General features: G+C 36.5%; 1 long non-coding RNA gene across 1 annotated transcript in view; it reads left to right on the top strand.

The window, feature by feature from the left end:
* The window catches only part of LOC129402203 (uncharacterized), a 115551-nt gene that overhangs the window by 87228 nt on the left and 3314 nt on the right, over positions 1-25009 (top strand). Inside the window, exon 3 of the long non-coding RNA XR_008628583.1 lies at positions 24133-24284. This is a non-coding gene — a long non-coding RNA (uncharacterized LOC129402203). The remainder of the gene's footprint in view (positions 1-24132; positions 24285-25009) is intronic.

A 25009-nucleotide genomic window follows, 5' to 3' on the forward strand; every position in this document is an offset into this window, starting at 1 on the left:
ATAGTGCTTGAACCTAAGTCTAATATTATATCTAATTTTCTAAGAGTCTAGAGTTCCCCTTAAGAAGTCAATTATACTTGACAGAGTTATATGTTTTATATTGATATTTTCCTGGCCTGGATAGTATAACTTTCCTTCACAGTTAGGGATAAAACACAACTGAATTTTTAAGAGCAGAATTTCACTGGGGGGAGCAATTATGCCCGGATATTCCACAGAGTCACATCCAAGCTGGAAATATTTATCACACTGTGAATCACCAGGGGAGAATGATGGAAACACTCTAATTTGCTTAGTCAGTCAAGACAACTAATTTGATTAAGGGAACTCCTCTCCTTGTCTATTATTCAGAACTCACTACTGGGTACTGGGTGCATCTGAATGACATTCCCCCCCCAGTTCTGCCCCTTTTGTGTTCAATGATTCTCAGAGTTAATTTATCCCCACTTCTCACAAACAAGAAATTTCAAATTCCTTAAATTTTTTAAATTTTAGAGTCTTTAAATTTTAGATTCTTTCAGTGTAAACTATTTACACTTTATTGTCTATTTTATAGAGCAGCTTTTTCATGTGTTAGACTTTTTGTTTGTTTGGAGGCCATACTGAACTCCAGCATATTAACTCTGTGCTCAGGGACCACTCCCAGCAGGTATCAGGGCATCATATGTGGTACCAGGGATCAAAAGTGGGTTGGATTCATGCAAGGCAAATGCCTTATCTGCTGACAAACCACCCTTTAATTTTTGAGTTGCACATTTAGACTTCATTTTGACTTTCCCATCTCCTTTTTTTTTTAAATTTCCATTTTTTAGGTCACACCCAGCAATGCTCAGGGGTTATTCCTGGTTCTGCACTCCTGGTGGTACTTGGGGAATCAGAATGCTGGGGATTGAACTTCGGTCGGCCATGTGCAAGGCAAATTCCCTATCCACTGTACTATCACTCTAGGCACATCTCCTGTTTTCTTATTCTTATTCCAGTTGTATTTAGTTATCACTTATGCAATCTAATGACATTTTAATTTCAGTATTTTTTGCTTCCATGCTTTCTACTTTATTATTTTTAAATATTCTTATCTAATTTCACTATTTCTGCTTAATATTCTTGTAGTTACCTATCCTTTCAAATTATTCTTTTAAATATTGGTCATATTTTTTTCTCAATTTTCTTCTTTTCTTGAGATGTAATTTTTTTTGTTACTTCTACTTACTTTTCTTGTTAGGGTTATTTCCACAAATGATTATAGGGATGGTTTCTGGATATAGATTCCCAAGCCTTTAGCTTGGTCATTAAACTCTATACAGTGTCAGAGCTCAATAGAAAAACTGTGAAGTTCACTTTCATCAGCCTTCCAAAATAAAAGATAGAATTGGTTACATGTCTAGCAATTTCACGATGAAAGGAAAATTAATCACATATATAAAACTTCAACATGAAAATATTTTAGGCTTTCAAATTTTACCTCCCTTCTTTTAAAGAAAAGATGGCTGAGAATTGTGATTACAAGTACATACAGTCCTTCTAATTCTTTAATTCATCATTCACAATAGGACAGAGAGTCCCTGAGAAACTTTGGAAAGGTAGTGAGTAGTTCCTGCTACTGCTTCCACAGAGTTTCATTATCAGGTAGAAGTTGTGTATTAGAATTTCAGTTCCAGTTCTCTTGCTCACTCAACCACAGACATCATAGAACAGGATAATCTGGAGGCTCCTAATTTTAATTTTCTATATGTTTTTTATAATCCACATTTTATGGATGTTTTTCAGTTCTTTTTATATTCACAGAAATGAAAATTTTGTTTTTTTTTTACATGTGCATGTCTTTCTTTTATAACTTGATGCATTTGTTGTTTTGAATTGGCATGCTGTGTGTGTGTGTGTGTGTGTGTGTGTGTGTGTGTAAATCTCGAGAGGTTAAGGGAAATATATCTGTTGACAATATGACTGAGAATCATTATAGGATGGATTTCTGAAAGTAAAATTTCTGGATCAATGTTTGACCTTTGGCTAAATTTGTTTCCTCAGAAAGATGCACCATTATTTTCAACATCTTAATGAACCAGACACCACATTTCACCCACAACTTTTTTTTTTACACCACTGCTAGTGGTGTAGGACTCAATTTTTGGTGCTCAGGGCCAGTGATGCTTTGGACCATCCAGATTGTACCCAAGATATTCAAAGGGTCATATGGTGCCTGCAATCAAACTCAGGCTTTGCATATACTATCCTTTGAATTTTCTGCCCAGCCAACCTCACACTTTTGATTGTCAGATATTATAATCTAAGAGAAAAATGTTTCTTGTTATTCTAACTTTACTTAATTTTACTGCATATGGCTTTAAAAGTATCTCCACTTTATAAATTTATGATTTTTCTGTGATTGCCTCCATAAGTTATTTCTGAAAAGCCATCATCCTTTTTAACTTTTCTACTTTCTTTAACTCAGTGGAAGAACAGTAAGTTGTAATTAGCCATGAACATGAAATTACCTCACTCTGTACTGTCATATCCTTCAGTAAGAATAACCAACACTATTTCAGTTTTAAAATGATTTCTTTATGTGCTGGAAATACAAGTGACTGGACAATTTTGTTCAAGGTCACATAGCTACGAAACTCAGATAGGAGGTCCAGAAGTGATTGCTAGTATTGATGTTCTAAAAGCATTATCCTATAGAATGAAACCAGTTCTAAATCACATCCCTGAAAGAAACAGGGAAAATGTAAGTTAAAAATAATAAAATGGACTTTCTCAGTTAGGGCTAAACATTCATAATGGAATATGACCATCTTCCTTCTCCTACAGGAAATGTTACTAACTTAGAAGTTAGACTTCTAGGCCTAGGTACTTTCAGATGTACACGCACAGCCCAAGGGAACTGATAATCTTAGGTTTCATAAAAGATGCCTATAATAAAAATTTTATTTCTGTCTTGTATACCTTCTAGCAATAATGATCGCCAAACACAGCTTATGTTCTCTGAGACTCTGCACTCTGCCTTAAAAGAGAACTTTGGCATATAAGGTAGCCAAATGAATGATTTAGAAGAGCTGCTAAACAATCTTTTTTGCACACCATCTCCTTCTCCAAAATCTAATTCATTAAATATTTATTGAATCCAGAACTAAAAGAGGATATATAAAAAGAAGCTACCAGGTGGTGGGTCATAGTAGTTTAAAGGAACAGGTGAAAGGGGATTATTTGGTGCAGTACCCATTGTCATAATTAGCAAAATGTTAGCTTGAAGCTCAAAATTTAAATAGAATATGATCTTTCCTCTGATAACCCCTGCCCTCATCTTTTGAATGTCCTTCTCAAATCTGACCATTGCCAGGCATTAGTTGAACCAGTTGTCTCAACCTTTTCAACAGAATAATCTTTTCACTACAAGGCATCTACAATATGCCTTTCATGTGTGGAGAGAAAATTCATGCTCAACCTGTAAAAGCCTAACAGATGGTACAATAATTTGTACATGCATACAGGATATATTCTTGGAAAATGAATCAGATTCATGTTATACCTATTTAAATGTTTCATTATATTTAATTTTAATTCATTTATTCATAGTTTTAACCTGTGTAAGAACATTCGTTATTTAAATTAATAGACAGGTAAACTGCATCAACAAAACTGCACCATTTAATGTTGAAGATAACTGACATGCATGAAGTCATTGTATTAAAATATTGGTTTTCCTATTGTTTTGCACAGATGGTGCCAGTAATTAATATTATGCTATTTTTTTTTAATCAGGGGATTCCCTGTTGACAAAATTCACATAGAATATAATAAATTGCTACATTACACCAACCAAACAGATGAATGTGAATTGTAGATATTAATGGCAATATATAAACTCAGGTGCAAATTATATAATGTTTTTAAAGGTCAACATGTTATTGAATTGAATAAATTTAATAAATTTGGCAAATAGAACCTTTCTAGAGAAAAATCTTAACTGCGTATTTGATCAAAGACATGTAACAAATGTGTTTCATGCCATCTGTTCTGAAAACAAAAGCAATTTCTAGATAGAGAGCTGTTTAAATAGTTAAAGGTAATAAGGAATAACATAATCTAGTACAATAGAAAAAGCCTTTCCAGAGTGACCAATAGATGTATTCTTCGTCCTATCAGAAATGTTAGGAGATCTCTTCAACTATGTATGAACACATGACCTAAAAAAATAATTAAACAACCCTCTCTCTTAAATTAAGTGCCGTAGCTAGCAAAGGAGCAATAGCACAGCTGGTATGGCATTTGCCTTACACACAGCCAACCTGTGTTCAATTCCTTGTCCCTCTTGGAGAATCTGGCAAGCTACTGAGAGTATTCTGCCCTCATGGCAGAGCCTGGCAAGCTACCCATGGCATATTCGATATGCCAAAAACAGTAACAACAAGTCTCAAACTGGAGATGTTACTGGTGCCTGTTTGAGCAAATTGATGAACAATGGGACAACAGTGCTACAGTGCAGTTAGCAAAGATTGCTTGATAAGCTTACTTATCATATGGGAAGGAAGGACAATTACATTTCTTCCAACTAGTAAGTTAATCAGTAGGATTCAGAAATTGAAGTCTTGGAGAAACAACTGAATTTGACTGTCACCTCCTTCAAAAGGTCATTCAAAGCGTAAAAACGGTGTTAACAAATCCCCTCTGTCTTAAAATTTTAGAGGGAACAAAATATAAGAAACGACTTTGATTTCTGAAGAATTTTAACATGATCATTACTTACAAAACAATTTCCATTAAAATACTGTTCAGATTACACTCAACTGCCCAAACTGTAAATCACTGGCCAGAGAATTAGTCATAAGCCAGTAAGTTTGTTAACGTGAGGAAACACAAAGGTAAACAAAAGGCATCATTCATTCCCAGGCCTCACCCTCTAAGATTAAGATCAGAGATAGAGCCGCTTCCGGTCTTTCTGTGTGTCTGTTTCCTCTCTGCCTGTCACCCTGGTTCTTAATACAGAAACATCTGTGTTTAGCCCGTCTGAAATGCAAGGAAACCCTCAAAATCACATCTGTCTCTTTTTTTCTCTCTTTTGGTTTTGGAGCCACAAGTTGTGCTCAAGATTTATTCCTAGCTCTGTTCTCAGGGATCACTCCTGGATGGGATCAGGACGCCTGAAGGTGCTGGGGACTGAATCAGGGATAGTGTGGTTCAAGATGAGTAAATTATTTACTGTGCTATCACTTTGCTCCAAATCACGTGTTTTTTGTTTGTTTGTTCATTTGTTTGTTTTTTAGTACAGCTTGAAGGGTAATCATCTTTCACATGAATGTCCCCTTCTAGATTCAGTGTGACTCTTTCCTTGATGAACAAGCAGACTCAGCGCGATGGGGAAATGCGTGGGTATGTTCTGTTGTCTGCGGGGCAGCTCTGTCCCTTAGAAGGTGTCCTGCCATAGAGTCCCAGTCAATGGGATCCGGGGGCCTCTGCTGTGAAGATTCAGAGTCAGGACTGCAAGAGGAATTGAATAAAGCATAGCAGTTGATCCTTTTCTAAATCCAGGAGGCACTAATGGGCACTTTCACTCCCAAATTCTGAGAACACATGTGGAATTCTCCAACTTGTTGACAAACATACAACTTGATATTTCCCATAGCAGAAAAGAAACTCAACTACAGATAAAGAACTCACCTGGGTTTGCAACCCTGCAGGAACTCTGTCTTTTTAGAATACTTACTTCTGGGCCAGAGAAGTAGCACAGCAGGTAGGATGCTTGCTTTGAATGTGGCTGACCCCGGTTCAATTCCCAGCATCACATATGGTCCCCAGGGCTCCACTAGGAGTGATTCTTGAGTGTAGAGCCATGAGTAAGTCCTGAGCATCACTGGGTGTGCCCCCCCAAAAAATAACACTAAAACCAAAAAAAAAAACTAATTTCTACACTTATAACTCAAGGAGTCCAAATCACATACAACCTTCACTATATAACAAAAAAAATTTAAATACCTCATTGTGAAACCTATAACTATAGATAAATATGTCCTGGTTTATATTCTCTAGTCTTTTGCCTTGACCAAGAACAAGGTTCAATTGATCCATTAAAGATCCCTGATGTCAGTCAGCTAAATCTAGATAGGAAATTGCAGGTAAAAACATTCAAATTTAAATTGTATATAAACAATAGGACATTCTGTGGAGAAGCAGCTTTTTAAAATAATAGCATTTAGTGCAGTGTGAATGTTTTCTTAAATAGGAGAATAATGCCTTTTAAAGTACTATCATGAAAAAATAAGCATCTAAACTTTCCCTTTTATACATAATACTATTTAAATATATAAATGAAAATGTAAATTAACACTGCCACTTACTAAAACAGTCTCACATTTGCCAATAAAATTTGATATTGTAAAAACAGTCTGGATTTTAGCTCATATAGATATAAGGTAACAGTATTCTAAAATATACATAGACCTAATTTTTTTCATAAAATACATTCAATAAAATAATGAATATTTTAAATTTATACTATTGATGAAACAGAATATGCATATTTTTAGCATTGAAAAAATGAAAAAACTTATGTCAAAAACCTGTTTTGACTTATGTCAAAAACTTGTTTTTAGTGAAGGAGGAGTTTAGATATTCACTCCTCTACCCACCAACTGTGTATGAAATTTGTACAAAATATATTAACTACCCTAATGTCAGTTTCTTCATCTGTAGACCTGAAATACATAGCAATACCTATCACTTATATTTTTATAAAAATGAAATAAATTTGACAAGTACAGTATATAAAATTTCTCTGGTATATGATTGTAACCAATAGATATTAATAGATCATTGAGATTATTGAGATATATGCTGTTCTATAATAATTGTTAGTAAAAGGTAGTTTGAAATAATCAAACTTAAGATAATTTCACATAATTCAAATTGAAGTGATGGAAATTGGTTGGTTAGATTCCTTAAATAAAAATAGGTAAATTGGCTCAATAAAAATTAATTGTAACAATCTTTTTCTTAGTGAGCTAAGAATACCCAGCAGTGATGTTTAAATTATGTGCTCAAATTTTACTGAAAAGCTAAAAATAATGAATTATAAATAACACTACGAATTTTTTCCCCATTGAGCCAAAATTTTTTTTCCACACCTGGGAAATTAGAATAAGAACCAATGAAACTTAAAATCAGTAGAAGGTTCAGATGATTTCACTAGTGAGTTCTACAAGACATCAAAGATGGCCTATTACCTCTGCTTTCCAGATTTTCTAAAACACTGAATGAAAGAGAATTCTTCCAAATACTTATCTATGAGGCCGATATTACCTGAATACCATAAACAGGCATGGCCATCACATAAAAAAAGAAACTGCCATTCAATATGCATGATAAATATTAATGCAAAGATCTTCAAATTCTGAGGAAATAAAACTTAAAAATATTAAAAGGATCATATATTATAACCAAGTAGAAATTAATTGAGTTACAGGAATATTCACATATGCAAATTTAAAATGCCATGTCAACAAAAGAGAAGATTATATAACATGTGTAGCAAAAGGTTTTGATAAGGTTTAACATCTATTTATGACAAAAACTCTCAATACAGTAGAAATAGAAGGAAATATTTCAGCATCATGTAAAGATACCTACCACTAACTTTATATACAACAATGAAAAATTGTATTTTAAGACCTTTTTTCTAAGACCACACACAAAACCAAATAAGTCCATGTTACAGCTATTTTGAGCATAGTATTGGAAGTCCTAGGACTCAGAAAACTAGATGAGAAAATAAAATATGTTCAAATTGAAAAAGAATTAAAGCTATTATTTGCATATGACATGAAAATGTACATTGAAAACTGAAAGACTCCACTAAAAATATATCAGGAATAATGAATCAATACAGAAAAGTGGCAAACTACAAAACCAGTTCGTAAAATCCTGATGCATTTCCAGATAAAAATAGCAAACTAGAAGAGAAAAATCACTTGTATCACTTGTCATCCTGTTGACCCTCGATTTACTCTCAAGGGCGCCCGTAATGTCTCCATTTGTCCCTGTCCCGTGCTAGTGTAGCCCAGTGATATCTGCTCGATCTAGGAACAGGAAGATCCTCAAATCATTCATTCAGGGTTTTGACAAAGAAGTCTGACCATCTCGTTGGTGAGCAGCGATGAGGTTTTTTGACGTCCCGTGGAATCCAGTCTAGTCCAGCTCTAGTCCAGTAGTCGTCTCTGAATCGCATTACATGTCTGGCCCATCTGATCTTTGACGCCTTGGCAAACAAGACAGTGTCCCTGATTTTTGACCGTCGACAGAGGTCAGAACTCCGGATTCCTTCTCTCACTTGAGTGAAACATGATACTCCTAGCATGGCTCTTTCCATTTCAAGAGAAAAATAAATCAAGAAAATAATCCCATTTGAAATCTTATCAAAAATGATTAAATACATTGGAACCAACTTAACAAAGGAGGTATAATACCTGTCCATTAAAAATTATGAGTTAAAAGAATAAAGATATAAGAAAATGGAAAAAATATTTTATGCTCATGGATTGGAAGAATTAGTATTATTTAAGTAGCTTCCTACTGAAGTATCATACAAATTCAGTATAATCCCTAGTAAGATTCTGATGTCATTTTTATTTTTTTTTAAAAATTAGACATCATGATTTTAATAGTGTACATATTAATATTTATATAAAATAAATAAAAGTAATAAATTAATCATCTCACACCTTTGAGGTAGGCAATATATAAATGGCCAGGGGTAAAAAAGTGCTAGTAAGGGTGTGGTGGGAAAGGATCTCTTACTCATTGTCGATAGGAAGAAAATTGGTCCAGTCTATAAGGTAAGCAGTACAAAGAATTCTCAAAAAATTAAAACCAGAACTACCATATAAGCCAGAAATTCTACTCATGGGAATCCATCCCAAAACACTCGTTCAAAAAATATTATTTTTATATGTACTTACGTGTTTTTGCAGTGTTATTTACAATGGTCAATATATGGAAGCAAACCAAATACCCTAATAATGATAGATAAAGAAGATGTGGTGTATATACATCTGGAATATTGCCCAGCCATAAGAAAAGATGACACCTTTGCTTCTGCTACACAACGATGACACTAATGGGGGTATGCTAAGCTCAAACATTGGAAGGAAAAAGAAAATTACTGATGACTTCACTTAAACATGGGCTAGAAAAAAAACAAGCAAGGGAGCAAAGCCAAGTGAAAAATAGCCTTCAGATTACAGTTACAAAACTGAGGCTACCTAGCGGGTATGTTCTGAATCAAAAGGGTAATGGGGTCCCATGGACCATGATGAAGGTACATTGGCACATTGGTGGTGTGTGTGGTGTGGTGACACTGAAAACCTAAAGACATAATCACGTGTAATCATGTAAAAAAAAGTATTCAAAAGTTTTCCATTAAAAATAGAAAACAAACAAAAAGCCCAGCACACAAAATTGTCTTTCCTTTAAAGACATCATGTTGAATCTTGTGACAGCTTGCCTTCCATTTGCACTCCCCTTCGTGTAAGTTAGAAGATAAAGGCATAAAATTATGGGTTTTCCTTCAACAAATATGTTCATCATAATCAAGTTGACTAGTGTTTCCAAAAGTCCTTCTAGGGAAGAACAGATTTTTATGATCAGTTTACCTATGCTGAAAATAAATGGTACAGCTAGAGTAAATGTTTTATCCAAACAAAGGCTATTACAACATTACTTCTACTTCTCTTTACCTTTTAAATTTTATTCGAAGACATTTACGTTGTTCCTAATGCTTAGTTGTATGTATTCTAAATCTCTGTAAATGCTGAACAAGTTTAAGTCAGTGTACTCGTTGTAGCCAATTCAGTTGGTGTCCTGGTTTTTCCCTCCTTTGCTGGCTCAGAGAGTATTTCTACAATTTCTGGCTCAGCACAGATCTCCTGCGTGGGTACTGTGGGCCTTGCTACAAACCATCAGGAAAACTGCCCTTGGCCAATTAGTACACCCTCAGTCTGAGAGACCTGGGAAATTCCCAGTCCCTTCACCCTCTTCCTATAGGATAACCCACAACAAAGGATAAGCCACCTTGACACAAAAGCTCAGATGTCCCATCAACAAAAGGCAACATATATGTTGCAACTTACATTTTGTGCTGCATTTGGAATCAAACTGAGGCTGTATCTCCCCTGAACTATTTCTTTGTTCAATTTTTTCCTTTGATCAGTTTTGCCTCCTTCTCTTCAATAGAGTTGTCTCCTAAGGAACAAAACGTAAGAAATCTCTTGTCTATGGATCTCATCGTCAAGTTTTGCTTCTGAGAAACCCTCTAAAAGCAGATACATACACAGAAAGAAATCCAGGGAAGATCAGAAACCCAGTCAACATCTGGGAAAGGTGAACATTTAGGAAAGTCTCCTACCGCTCTCCGCCCCAGTCTCTTCATTTGCCATGATGCTAGTATCTCTGGTGATATGAACACCATGTCTCCCTCACCACACTGTGTGTGATTCACACATGTGCAACAATATGCCTAAGGTTGTGCAGATGTGAATACACTTGCAGATGTGAATTATTATGTGGATCGTTTGAAGAGCTGCCACCCCTCAAATTATTTCAAATTTTCAAATTTAGTTTATAACATTGAAAATATGAAGTAAAACAATTATGTCAACCTTGCACAACACTTCAAATTATTGTTTTGTTTTGCTTTGGGGGTCCTCTCAAGTCATTCTCAGGAGGTTTGCTGGCCCACCCTAGGCCCAGGGTTCAATAGGAGGGTCCCTGGACTGCTTAGGTCTTGTAGTATAGAGGGGCCCTAGAGCTATACCCAGCAATGCTTGGGGAACCACACAGTGCTAGAGATTGAACCAGGGTCAGACATATACAAGGCCTGGGTCTAACCTGAGTACTATCTCTCTAGTCCCTATTTTTGTTTTACACAATGCTAAATATAATATTTTTTCTCAGATATTTGATCTTTTTAATTGAATCACTTTGAGATACGTAGTTATAAAGTTTTTTATGACTTAGTTTCAGTCATACACTATTCCAACACCCATCCCTTCACCAGTGCACATATCTCACCACCAATGTTCCCAGTTTCCGGCTCTCCTGCCACCCCTCACTTTTGCAGCCTGTCTCTCTGAGATGCAGACACTGCTCTCATTCTCTCTCTCTTATTTTCCTTTTAGTCACTGTGATTTGCAATACTATTACTGAAAGATTATCCTGTAGATCACTTTACCTGATTTCAGCACTCAGTTTTTGTTGAGTGATCATTTCCAACTATCATTGTCACAGTAGTGCCCTAAGTATAATTTTTTCTTATGGAAGAACATTCAAATGGGAGCCACCAGTGGCACGGACTGGTGTCAATGCATTAATTCCCCAAATTCAACAGAACTGTTACACATGTTTTGTAGGGAGGGCCAAATGTGGCATTGCTCAGGGGCTACATCTGTCTTGGAGCTCAGTTGCTTCAACGGGTGAAGTATATGCTGCAGTCTGTTGAGCTATCTCTCCCATCCTGTATTACACATTTTTATAAGCTGTGTTTAACTCACTGAGAACACAAGCCAGGACCTTCTTCCACAGCTCTCTGAAGATGAAGAACCAGTCCACCAGTACAATCATACTTGCTCTCACCCTCCATTGCCAGACATGGAGACAAACTCAGGGTGCACAGAGGACCTGGAAAGACCAGAAGTAAGCTGAGGAGTAATTCTCTGCTCTTTCCTTTCTTCTGCACTGGTTCACTACCTGCCAGTGGTGGCCTCTTGAGGTAGGGAATTCTAGAAGTTGGTATGTGTTCAGAAGTTTGCATTGCTGGGTGTTTATGCCTCAAGAGGAACTGTCTTGCCCCAGGTGTATTGAGACAACAGAACAGAGTAGAACAGAAGAATCTCTTCTCCAAAAGGAGAAACATGATGTAGAAGTGTGACTAGAATTCTTGAAGCTTCCTGATACTGACAGGTCAGATGTAGCTGCTTGCACACATGACTGGAAAATTCTTTGTTACATTTGTCATATCAGCCCGAAGCAAACTATGAAGATGCTAGTACAAGACAAGAGATATCTCCACATAAGTGATTTAGCAACAATGATGCCAGGGCACCCCAGATCCCTTTTTATTGCTTCATTCCCTAACAATGGAGGCACTACACCCCCCAAAAAATAATCTGAGTATGGGAAGAGAAGAAGTAAAACATAACCTCCCTCTCCATCTTTGAGAATCCTGTCCCCCATTAGCCAATCTGATGAACCTGGAAAGAAAAATATTCTGCATTAAGTAGAAATTTTATAAACTGGACTGGACTGTGAGGAACTAGGGTGGCGAGAAAGTCATGAAATCCTGCCCATGATTTTATTAAAGACATAGGACAAATGTAGCTGAAAGTAGTGATTATAATGAATCAAATCAGTTTATACTCTCTTCCACTCAACAAATATCTACACACCAGTCTATAATCTGATCTTTTAATCATCCAGTCTCAGACTGCAAAGCACAACAGCCAAAGTAGATGGATGAGTACCAACAGATCACAGAGGCTGGGGTGTGGTTCTGTTGTAGAGCAATTATCTCTCACAAATGAGTCTGCAAGCTTGCTCCCCAGCTTCTAAAAATTAATTCAATTAATAATAAAATAAAAATAATATTTTTATTATTTATTTTTATTATCATAGGATAGATATCATAGGATAGAAATGAAATTCATTAAAAGGTTAGGAGCATGAGTTTTAATGGCAAACCAACTTTGAGTATCAATGTTTCTCACTTATGAACTCAATGAAACTTTTCACTATTAAGCTGAGTATTCCCATTCGAGTTTCTGATGTGAACTTTGCCTACACTCACTAATTTATTTTTTTGTCTCTCACTAAGTTTTGCTGAGTTAAAAATGGGCTATAAAGGGGCAAGTGGTCCAGTCAGAATACACGTTGGTCTGAAATTCAAAGACCTGTTGAATTAGATTCAATCAATTATTCAATATATTCAATTTATTCCTAGCTAAATAGATTCAAAGACCTATTCAAATACTCTGTTACTCATAGTATTTCCTCCCAGTAGGGGGTTATCTCAATCACCCTTGATCCCAGATATGGAAGGCAAAGGACAGAGAGGGAAAGAATTGAGCGGTGTTACAAAGAGAAACAGACAGGAAATAACAGGTCCATCAGTGGCATAGAGGAGGGATATAGCTATAGATTCAAACCTCAGAGTCAGCAACACTGCAGCAGAAAGAACAAACAAGCAAACTTTCAAATGCGCCTGTCAAGAAGGCAGTTCTGTGGGGTGGGGAGTGGGCGGGAGGGAAACTGGGGCCAATGGTGGAGGAAAGTTGACACTGGTGGTGGGCTTAGTGCTGGAACCTAGTATGCTTAAAACTCAACTATGACCAGCTTGTAAACCACAGGGTCTTAGTGAAAAAAGTTAAGTAAATAAAAACATACAGTTTCAAACCATCTGATTTTCCATCAGTTGATAGTTTTGTAGATTGTGTTGAAATGAGATTTAAGAAGAAAGACAGTAATGGTTTTCCAAACACAATCTTCAAAGCAGAGATTTTAGCCATGGATGACTTAAGACTGGGTCTGAGATTCTCAGATTCCACAGGTTCCACAATGGAGAATGGTCAGAGATGACAAGGCTGATGCCTGGGGCTGGGTGGACAAGTGTGTGAGGGCTCAAAGCATGTCCGTTTGAACCTCTCCATGCTTCACCCCTTCCAAGGCTGACTCTACTCAGGGTGAGTAGCTTCAAAGTGCTGAATGGACTAGTGGTAATCTGATGATTGTCCTAAATTATGTGTAAAATTACAGACTGCTGAGGATGAAGCTGTGTTCAGCAATCCTCTTGTGACTTGCACTGCAAACCTCCAAGGAAGAAATGGAAGCAGACACGTCAGCAGGATTTTGAGGATGCAATGTAACCAGAGAAAACTCTGGAAAAGAGGCTGGAAGGAATGAATTGCATTATTTTGAAAAATGTGTCACTCTGCGGTATCAAGCAAACATCTCTTAAAGATAACTTGTTACAAAATCTACTAATATTCAGAAGTTTCTGCTATTGTCAGAATATTATATTTCCTTGAAATAACTTTTGGTATTTGCCATACACTAGTAGTTACTATTTTCAAGTTAAAGTAATTGATCACCAAGTTCTCTATAAGCCTCAATTTGAAGGAGAAGCAGGTAGAGTCAATGTTAATGCTTTATGGTAAAATAGATTATTAATGAGATAATGCAGAGAAATACAGATAGATTGTTCCCTAAGGTAGATTCATTTATAAGATATGAATTTTAGAATAAAATGCATTATAAATAAGAAAGTAAAGCAATATTAGGTAATGTTCCTTGGAAACATTTAGACTTGAAGAGGAATTTTATTTACTATCTGAATTCTTGTGCCTTAGATAACCAGGATAATAGAATGAGCAGTAAAGAAATATTTCTTTAGATAAAATGTTAGGGAATATATTTCAGAACAAATTATTGGATTCAAATGTTTACGTTTCATTATATAGTACAGATAAAAAATACATATATACTGCTTGTTAATGAGACAAGATATAATCTTGATTTTAATAAGTATTAGAGGGGATTCCTTAATCAAAATATTTTATTTCTAAAATAAGAGGTCAGGAATAAGTAAATTCTCCAAAATAAGCTGGTAAATAAAAGCTAGAAAATAAAAATTCATTCTTGTTCAGTGCTCCTGATATCTTAAATCTCAAACATATATTTCAGATTTGGGGGAGAAAATTTATATCTACAATGTAGAGGGTAGAAGACGTCAGTAATAAATCCCCCTTGTGAAAACTCAAAAGGACAAATGAACACATGAGTTTGCATGGCCATTCTTCTACAGGGTTCATGTACTTAAAGAAAATAATAACTCACAGAAAAATGTTTTATTTCAGATGATCTTTCTTGCATGCTTTTCCAGACCAGGCTTGTCTCTGTAAATGGCTGGAATGCAGCAGAAGTGATTAAAAGTGTGACATTTTAAGTCATAATAGGTAGCATAGCCTTTACCTCTCTCTTTCTTTCTCTCTCAGGATATTCGCCACATGAACCCAATTGCTGTTGTGTCTTTAAGAAACTCATTCTACGGGGAGAGGACACATGAGATTATTTCAGGCAAAAGACCCAGTTTTCACTGGTCTTAGCCAACATCCACTGTCTACCACTAGATATTTGATTCAGGAATAAAATTTCAAATGGTTTTAGTTCCAGCCGGCAGAAAGTCCCAGTTCGTAACAAGTAGAGAGAATGCACCTTCCCACATCTCTGCAAAAATCACAGATTTGTCAACAAAATAAATAGTATCATTGTTTACAAACAACCACATTTCCAGATGGTTTGTTACAAAGCAATCAATAACTAAAATTATCATAAGAACCTTATGGTCAGACAAGTACAGTATTTCTTTTTAGTACAATATTTATTATACTAAAAATACTCAGATCAAAATACTACTGGTGCTTGTATTTTAAGTCACTATATTAAGACAGTACTTTTGACATCACATGTATGTCACTGTAACTGTCATGTCACTGTCATCCCATTGTTCATCGATTGCTCCAGTGGGCATCAGTAATATCTTTATTCATCCCTGTCATGTGCTAGTGTAGCCCAATGGCGTCTGCTTGCTCCAGAAACATGAAGAGCACACTGTTGTTACTGTTACTGTTTTTGGCATATCAAAACAGTATCCATCACGGATCCTTATGGGCTCCGAGAAAAATTGTGTTGTGTCATTCTCTTCTGGGAGCTTTGCTTTATAGTCTCTGAATCTTGGCCATTGATGAGATTACACAGCGTCAGGGCAGTTTGTAGGCATGACTGCCAAGCTACTGGAAAACTGAGGATCTGGGTGGAGGAGGCCCAGTCCCAATCTGGCAGGTTTGGAGTTCTCAGCCACGGGTCCCGCATACCTGAGCTCCTCTCTTGGTTCCTTCATGGGTGAAGCTCATCCTAGCATGTGGAAGCTGGCCTTGAATGTGGCTATGGCTGGGTTCTAGAGGTTTTTGGCTGCCGGGGTTCTGCTTGGGATGGAGAGAGAAACTCAACCCACTCCCCTCTGAGGGAGATCTGGTGAAGACAGCCTGGCGCAGGAGCAGGAGATTCTGCCATCACATATGCAATACAGATCTATTTTCCTGGAAATAAGATTCTGCTAGAACAAGGACCCGGACTTGTCATCTTCTGTATTTTCTGCTAGAAGACTAAAGATTCAGTAAAAAAGAGTACAAGGGATATACTTATTCTTAGCATGAGTGACATTCTTTTCCTTTCTTTTGATGGTAGCACTCTCCTCTTGTGTGATTAACAAATGTAAATTCCTGAGCTTTGGGATGAGCTGTTAATATTGTTGCTTTAACTCTTTACCACATGGTGACATGATGATTGGGTCTGACTAATAAGAATATTGCACCCTTCTGTGGTACAATACTTGGGAAAGATACCAAAAAGAGACAACTAGAGTTTTTCCTTACTGAAATAAGAAGACCTTCTTCTTTACTCTAGTCCTCTCCACGCCCCACAACACTTCTCCCAACTTCTGCCTGGCTTCAGTTGGAAAAATGCCAGAAACCATCTTTGTGTCTCCAAAGAAAGCCAGAATTAGGCTTGAGTAAAGGAAAGAGAGGAAGAGAGGGGTGGGAGAAAGAGAGAGAGGGGGGGGGGAAGAAAGGAAGAAAGAAAGAGAGAGAGGAAGGAAGAAAGAAAGAAAGAAAGAAAGAGAGAGAGAGAGAAAGAAAGAAAGAAAGAAAGAAAGAAAGAAAGAAAGAAAGAAAGAAAGAAAGAAAGAAAGAAAGAAAGAAAGAAAGAAAGAAAGAAAGAAAGAAAGAAAGAAAGAAAGGAGAGAAGAAGGGAGCAAGGAAGGAAGGAAGGGTGGGAGCAAGGAAGGAAGGAAGGAACGAATGAATGAACGAACGAACAAACAAAGGAAGGAAGGGAGGGAGGGAGGGAGGGAGGGAGGGAGGGAGGGAGGGAGGGAGGGAGGGAGGGAGGGAGGGAGGGAGGGAGAAATAAAGAAAAAGAAAAAATAGAAGAAAAGTGTCTGCTATAGGGGCAGGCTTGTGCAGTGGGAAAGGGTAATGGGAGGGAAACTGGGGACATTGGTGGTTGTAAACGTGCACTGGTGAAGGGATGGGTATTGGTACATTGCATGACTAAAGCCCAATCATGGGCTTTAGTTTCTTTCTTTCTTTCTTTCTTTCTTTCTTTCTTTCTTTCTTTCTTTCTTTCTTTCTTTCTTTCTTTCTTCCTTCCAATCATGAACAACTTTGTAACTGTGTATCTCACAGTGATTCAATAAAAATTAATTAATTAAATTTTAAAAAAACAAGAATGAGTATTGAGGAAAGAGCAATAGATCCAGCCGTGGAAGAGAGAATAAGTCCTCAACCCTTGGAGAGGTAGTCGCATCTGATGCTCACCTGACTTTACTTTGCAATCATGGCCTCAATGCTTTCTCTTTGTTTCTTAGATAGCATTTAATAGTCATATATTATTAAGCAGTTGTCAAAATTGGTATTTAATTGGTATCCAAACTGGTACCGATGAAAATTATTCAAATAAATATGAAACCAAAGGAACATATATAAATGAAACATTAGGATGTTACCAGGATGTAAATTATGATAATATCACCTAAATCATAATAAAAATAAATTATAACAAACTAAGAAATAAAGAGTTGCACAAAATACTTAGCAGCATGCAGAGGATTGAAGTGACCTAGACTTACTGATTTTGCCCTTTATTCTATGACTCGGGCAAATCAAGGCATTTTTTAAACATCTTTACAGCTTAAAATAGAAATAATATTAGTACCTACCTCAAAAGTTTTTTGGAAGATTAGATAAACAAACATATAAAAAATATATGAAAATCACAAACGTGTCTGGCACAATGGTAAGAGTGAATAAATGTTCATTATTTATGGTCACTTTTATTTTTTGCCTAAGTAGGGCAAAGTAGAGAAACGTTAGAAATCTGTAACAGGTGAACTACTCCAAGTGAATGAACAAAATATGTAAGCATTAATGCACTGAAATTTGCAATGTGTAATCCTTCACTTAAATGAATGCTGAGTACTTATAGGTACTCATCACTGGGGTAAACACATGGATGCAGAATTTAAACTATAAAGACCTTAGAGGAATCAGGTATCACAATAATTCTTTTATCAATGTTTGTAGCAGTGACTTTAACACAATGTACACAAGTTTTTAAAACCTCAAATGATATGAAAACAAAACAGAGTACAAATGGTTTAGAAGGAGAAAATTAGAAACAGTTGGACAAATAAAACGCAAGGTCTAAATTAATGAGTAAAATAATAAACTATAATATAAATGTAACTGGAAATAAAATATACTAATGTAGACATATGGTAAATCTCAGAAAAAGCAAAAACATGTCAAAAGAAAATAGTTAATCCTTCCCTAGTTAGTATTATTATGCTTGAGTCTATCCCTAGAGGCAACTCATTTTATATTTGAGTATACATATCTTTCTTACACACACACCTATACATATGTCTTACATATACAAATGCATATACATGTAAGTTAATTTGAAAGTGGACTGGATATAATGTTGATTCTACTTTGTATTATGTTTATGACGTCTAAAAACAAATGTTTCCATATATTAATTCTCTTCCAACACAGGCATTGGTAACCAACATTCCATTCCAGTTCCATGCTCGCCAACAGCCTCGGTGTTGCTGAGACTAATTCTGCAGACCAAACCCATAGTTTGCTTTCCAGAAGCATTTCTAGACTACATTTTTTTCCCCCAGCATTTCTTGATATTAGATAAAGCCCAGTATTAAATAAAAGGAAACAAACAGGGTTTTCATGTGTGATTTTCTGTGGTTTTTCCTCTTTCATCATGGAGTAGCGTTGGAACTTACAAATTAAAAATGATTTATGAGACATTATGCTATTTGCCATTGATCAGATTGCAAGATCCTGAGGCCCAGAGCACTTAGCAAAAAAATTACATGGATGTGAACTAAACTTCACTTGTCTTTAAACTTTTATACAGTTACTTATTTTGGATTGTTGGCTACAGCAACTGATATGATTTTAAAGACTATGATGAACAGAACACTATTTATCCTTCTATATTCCAAAATCTTTACCAACTTTGAACATTTAATACTATTTGTTGTGTTGGCTTCAATTCCATCTATTAGAGATAGGTGGGTGGTGAGTATGTCATAAATGGCCAATAGTCTCACCCTGTCTGCTTGATATTGAAGGGGATCAGAATATAGTATCTCAAAATATTACAATTGACATCAGTAATTGTAGTTGTAGTTGAAGACCTCCGGAACCCAGCCACAGTCATGCTCAATCAAGGCCACTCTCCACACGTTCAGACGAGCCTCATGCATGAAGGAACTGGCAGAGGAACCCAGGTGTGTGGGACCCAGAGCCGAGATCTCCAAGGCTGCTTGGATCAGGACTGGGACTATTCCACCCAGATTCCCCATTTTCCAATAGCTAGGAAGTCACACCCAGAAACTTCTTCTGGTACTGTGTAATCCCATCAATGGTGAACATTCAGAGACTATAAAACTAAGCTCCCAGAAGCGTAATACTGAGATGTGGCCATTCGACATCTGATAGCCTAGTTCTCCCTCTTGGAGAACCTGGCAAACTTCCTAGAGTTTACTGCCCACACAGGGGAGAGCCTGGCAAGCTCCTCGTGGTGTATTCATATGCCAAATACAGTAACAATGATGAATCTCATTCCCCTGACCCTGAAGAGCCTCTAATGCGGCACCATTGGGAAGGACGAGTAAAAGAGAGGCTGCTAAAATCTCAGGGCTAGGATGAACGGAGATGTTACTGGGCCTGCTCAAGCAAATTGATGATCAACAGGATGACGTTGACAGTCACAGTGACAGTCTCACCATGACCAAGAGTGCCTCAGGGATTCAGTTGACTAATAGTACACCATCAACCAAATGTTTTATCACTGCACAAATGGCATGGGATATTAGTGCTTATAAAAGGAAAGGAAGGAGGCTGATGGAATTCTCCAGCAGTCTGACCAGCTCTGTGCTTCAGATATGGGACATTCTTTAGCAGGGACACCAAAGAACTCTACATTATCTCTCTGAGGAGAACTGGGATAGTTCTTCAGGAAAACAGATACTTTAAAACGGTCGGGTGGAAAGACTCAATAATAGTAATAAGGTGAACACAAATAGGTACCTCATCGGGGATGTGTGTCCTAACCATTACTACATCATGAAACACAGCTAAGTTTGCTTTTTCATTGGGCACTGTGACGTAAAGCTTAAGAGAAAGAGAAACAACAACTTTGGTCAAGTCTGTACATCTGTAAACTCTGATGTAAACAGTTTACAATAGTCTCTTGTTCAAATAGATGAAAGCAAAAGATACCCCAAAGTCATCTACACAGAGCACAACCAGAATCTTTATTAAGTACTGAGTTTGTGCCAAACTCTGCTACATTTAATTGATACAAACTAATTGATCACACTAGCACTAATTCTTTAAAGGACATTCTATTATCACTATAGTATAGGTAACATTAAAACAGAGAGGGAAATGATTTGTCTGGTATCACACAGCTAATTAATAAGCAGGGTGGCTAGAATCTGAAATGTGCATTCTAGCTCCAGGTCCCGTGTAGAGCTATGATGTAAGTCTAATAACTAAAATTACTGACATAAACTAACAATAGATTTTTTTGTATTGTCATGGAAAAGAAATTGGTTAAAAAAAATTCTGGAGACCTAAAATTTTTTAGGTGGGATTTAGTAAAAAATCACTTCAGTAGATTGATTTATTGTAGAAGTGAAGTTCTTTAAAATAAAATTGCATCATGAAAATATGCACACACATATTTTTCTTGGTAGAGAGGGTTTTGGGCTATACCCCATGCTGCTCATGGGGTATTTCTGATGCTGTGCTCTGGACAAGTGCCTGAAAGTTCTGGGGGAGTTGGTGCTGGGGGGGAGAAAGTGAGGGCCAAATGTGGTGCTGAGGATAAAACTGAGGTCAGCAAGGTCTTACCTCTGTTCTCTCTCTCTCTCTCTCTCTCTCTCTCTCTCTCTCTCTCTCTCTCTCTCTCTCTCTCTCTGGTTCCAATGTTTTTCTTAAATGTATATGGTAGAATTCTAGAACCTAGGGTGATTTTTCTAATACCTGGACTTAATCTAGTAAGTTTGCAGTACACAAATAAGTAATACAAATAAGATTCCTTTTTCTATCTGTATAACGGGGTTACATGTTCTTGTGCTTCTTACTGTCACTGTCACTGTCATCCCGTTGCTCATTGATTTGCTCGAGCAGGCACCAGTAACATCTCCATTGAGAGACTTGTTGTTACTAGTTTTTGGCATATCAAATACACCATGGGTAGCTTGCCGTGTGGCTAGATACTCTCAGTAGCTTGCCGAGCTCTCCGAGAGGGGTGGAGAAATCGAAACTGGGTTGGCTGTGTGCAAGGCAAACTCCCTACCCGCTATGCTACCTCTCCAAGCCTGCGCTTCTTAAAAGTTATTAAATCACAAACTTAAAATATTTTTATTTTTAAACTGAATCATCCTTGGGCTGGAGCAATAGCACAATGGTAGGGCGTTTGGCTTTCACGGGCCCGACCTGTGTTTGATTCCTTCACCCCTCTCGGGGAGCCTGGCAAGCTACTGAGAATATCGTGCCTGCACGGCGGAGCCTGGCAAGTTACCTGTGGCATATTGGATATGCCAAAAACAGTAACAATAAGTCTCACAATGAGAGATATTACTGATGCCTGCTCGAACAAATCAATGAGCAACAAGATGAAACTGAATCCTCAAATATATCTATAATTGAAGTAAAATTAGAGTCTGTGCCCTTGTACTTGTAAGTCGCCACCACCTCATCTAGCAAATCATCTAACTCAAAGCTCTGCCTTGTGACGTAGTCTGCTAGGAGACAGATCTGGGTCTCAGTGCATTTAGATACTCTGACAACACTTCCGTCTTAAGCCATTCAGTTCTAATTCACTCTGTATCCAAATGTGAAAAAAAAAATTATTCTCAATTGTCTGTTTTTCTCTCTAAAAATTGACATTCATATATGTTACATGTATGTATTTATCAATTATATGTACATATATATGGGCTAGAGTGATAGCACAGTGTTTGGGCTTTTGCCTTTCACTCGGCCAACCCGTGTTCGATTCCTCCGCCCCTCTCGGAGAGCCTGGCAAGCTACCGAGAGTATGGAGCCCACTTGGCAGAGCCTGGCAAGCTACCCATGCATATTGGATATGCCAAAAACAGTAACAATAAGTCTCTCAATGAGAGACATTACTGGTGCCCGCTCTAACAAATCAATGAGCAACGGGATGACAGTGATTTACATATATTACTTTTCTAAGCTAGATAGATCTAAATTTCCAATATGGATGTGAAGCTCTAGCTAAGGAAATTTGAGAAGTACAAGCTCTCATCTTGCTCTGTGTACTTCATCTTATTCTCTGGTGAATGCCTGCTGTGATGCTTTATAAAAATCCATATCCAAACTGACCCTTTTGTTTACATGAGACATGCATATTATCATATTTTTCTTTATATTTTAATTAATTTACAACTAACTGATCCTTATCTACCTATGGATCTCTACATAGTAGGTGCTCACCAATAAATTTTTAATTATAATAGTTTTAATATAATCAATATTTAAAATAAGGAACTTGTATTGTGATATTACTTATTTTTAAGAAAAGAGAGCTTTTAAATATGGGTCATGTAATGTAATGTTTCTGTGACTGTAATCAATGTTTAGAATTATATGGATTAGTAAGAACTTTATAATAATATGAACAAAAGTATGTTATGAAAATAATCATATGACTCAAGAATGAAGAGGAATCTCAACTGACTCTTTGGTGAGTACCTCATAGCATCTGACTTTATGTATACAAATAAGAATATTCATTTCATCTTGTTTTAGTTTCTAATTCATTGGAAAGCTATTTTCTGTGATGCATATAAATACTTTATTATAGAATAATTTCATTCATATTTTAATTCAAAATTTCTTAAAGTATGATGTTCCCTTTGGAAAATTCACTATATGAATTATTCATGAGTAATTTCTTTTATCACTCAAAATAATATCAATAAAATATGGATGGCTCTAATGAACTATTTACATGTAATCCCAAATCACAATTTTCGTCCATAGTTCCAGCCTGCTACTATGAAAATTGCTGAGACCCAAAAGAGAAGATAGTGAAAAAGTTCAGACTACTGAAGGGCTTATTTAAAAGAAGCAACATCAGCAAATTCTTATTTCTTCTCTAATCCTTCTTATCTTTTATAAGATTTGCAGTAAACACAAAAAGATTATTTGTCGATTACGTTTGCTATTTTTTAAATCCCTTAAAAAAGATACAAAGAAATGTTTCATGTCTGCTCAATGTTTGAATAAAAAGGTCATGCATATATGTAAGAAAATATACATATATGTGACTTATATAAATTTATATACATAACTCTGCTCTTTACCTCTTTCTACTCTTCCAATGTTTGTCTGAGATAAAATAATAACCAAATGAAAAACTGACAGTTAAAGAAGAACTGTAGTACAATGTTTCAAGAAATGTGCAGTTTAGGGCTGGAGCGATAACACAGCGGGGAGGGCATTTGCCTTGCACGCGGCTGACCTGGGTTCGATCCCCAGCATCCCATATTGTCCCCCGAGCACCACCAGAAGTAATTCCTGAGCGCAGAACCAGGAATAACCACTGAGCATCGCCGGGTGTGACCCAAAAAGCAAAAAAAAAAAGTGCAGTTTGCATATTTTAATTTTTATAACAACCTGATACGGATATTTTTATAATAGCTACAAATATGTATATATGAGTCATCACTGATGTCATAAATATGTAAGTTTAGTCAGAATTGAAAAAAGAGCCGTCTATTCTTTAGTCTGCTCTCCTTAATAGTTAAAAGAAAAAACAGCCAAACTTTTGGTTCGTATGTAGACTCATTAACATCTAGAAGGCTGGGACATACATTCTAGAGAGATTTTTAAGATAGAAAGTCATACTTAAGTTTCATTATCCAGTCAGATCTTTGGGAAGAATCATTTTTGCTCCCTATTTCTTCTTTAGAACACAACTTCATGGTTCCTGAGAAATTTTGATTCCACTGCTCGAAAAACTCTAAAGAAAATTATCAATAAATGTTGATGGAAACTGTCTGTGCTTGAGAATAACCAGTTTAGAAAATGCCTTCAAGATATCTTCTCAGAAATGACCTTTAGGTTAGTATGGAAGAATAATTACAATGTTTTTATTGGAATGAAACAGTACCTTAGAGATTTTTTTTTAACCACAAACTGTTGCTGACAAAAATTCATGCAACAGTTTTAGATTGAGTCCCAAATTTGCCACCTCTCTTCATCACATAGAGGAGAGTAAGAATAAACAGGAAGTTTTTCAGTGTCCCTTAATTGATAAGTGGCAATATTCAGTGACCCACAGTGATATCTTAGGAGAAATTGTGGAGAGGAACAATTATATTGGAGAGTTTAGGTACAAAACAAGAGATTAAAGCCTCTTTGAACTTTGTCCCTTATCACATGAGCACCTGACCCAGAGGGATTGAACAGAAAAGGAAAATGTTTCAGTATATTACATTTTCCTCCCCACCCCCCTCTCAGAACTGAATTTAAACCCTTCAGAATTAGGGTTTTAAAAAAAATAAAAAGACCAAGGATCAAGAAAAGAAACACGAAATTTCACTGCTGAAAATGGTTTTCTGTGAGGAAGATGTCATCAGTAGGTCTGACACTTAGGAATAAGTGTAGGAGAGGCTTAAGTTTTAGAAGATGGAGGTTTCTGAGCAGCAAAAAGAGCCAACTTCAAGGTGGCAAATAGTCAAATTCTATCCAATTACAAAGGAAAGGAAGGAGAAGAAGGCCGATGAAGGGACCCATCCATCACACACCACAGAAATAAAGGGCTGTCACTCATTTTCCTAATGTCA

This window comes from Sorex araneus, chromosome 2 (assembly GCF_027595985.1).
Source record: "Sorex araneus isolate mSorAra2 chromosome 2, mSorAra2.pri, whole genome shotgun sequence".
In the NCBI taxonomy this organism is placed as follows: domain Eukaryota; kingdom Metazoa; phylum Chordata; class Mammalia; order Eulipotyphla; family Soricidae; genus Sorex; species Sorex araneus.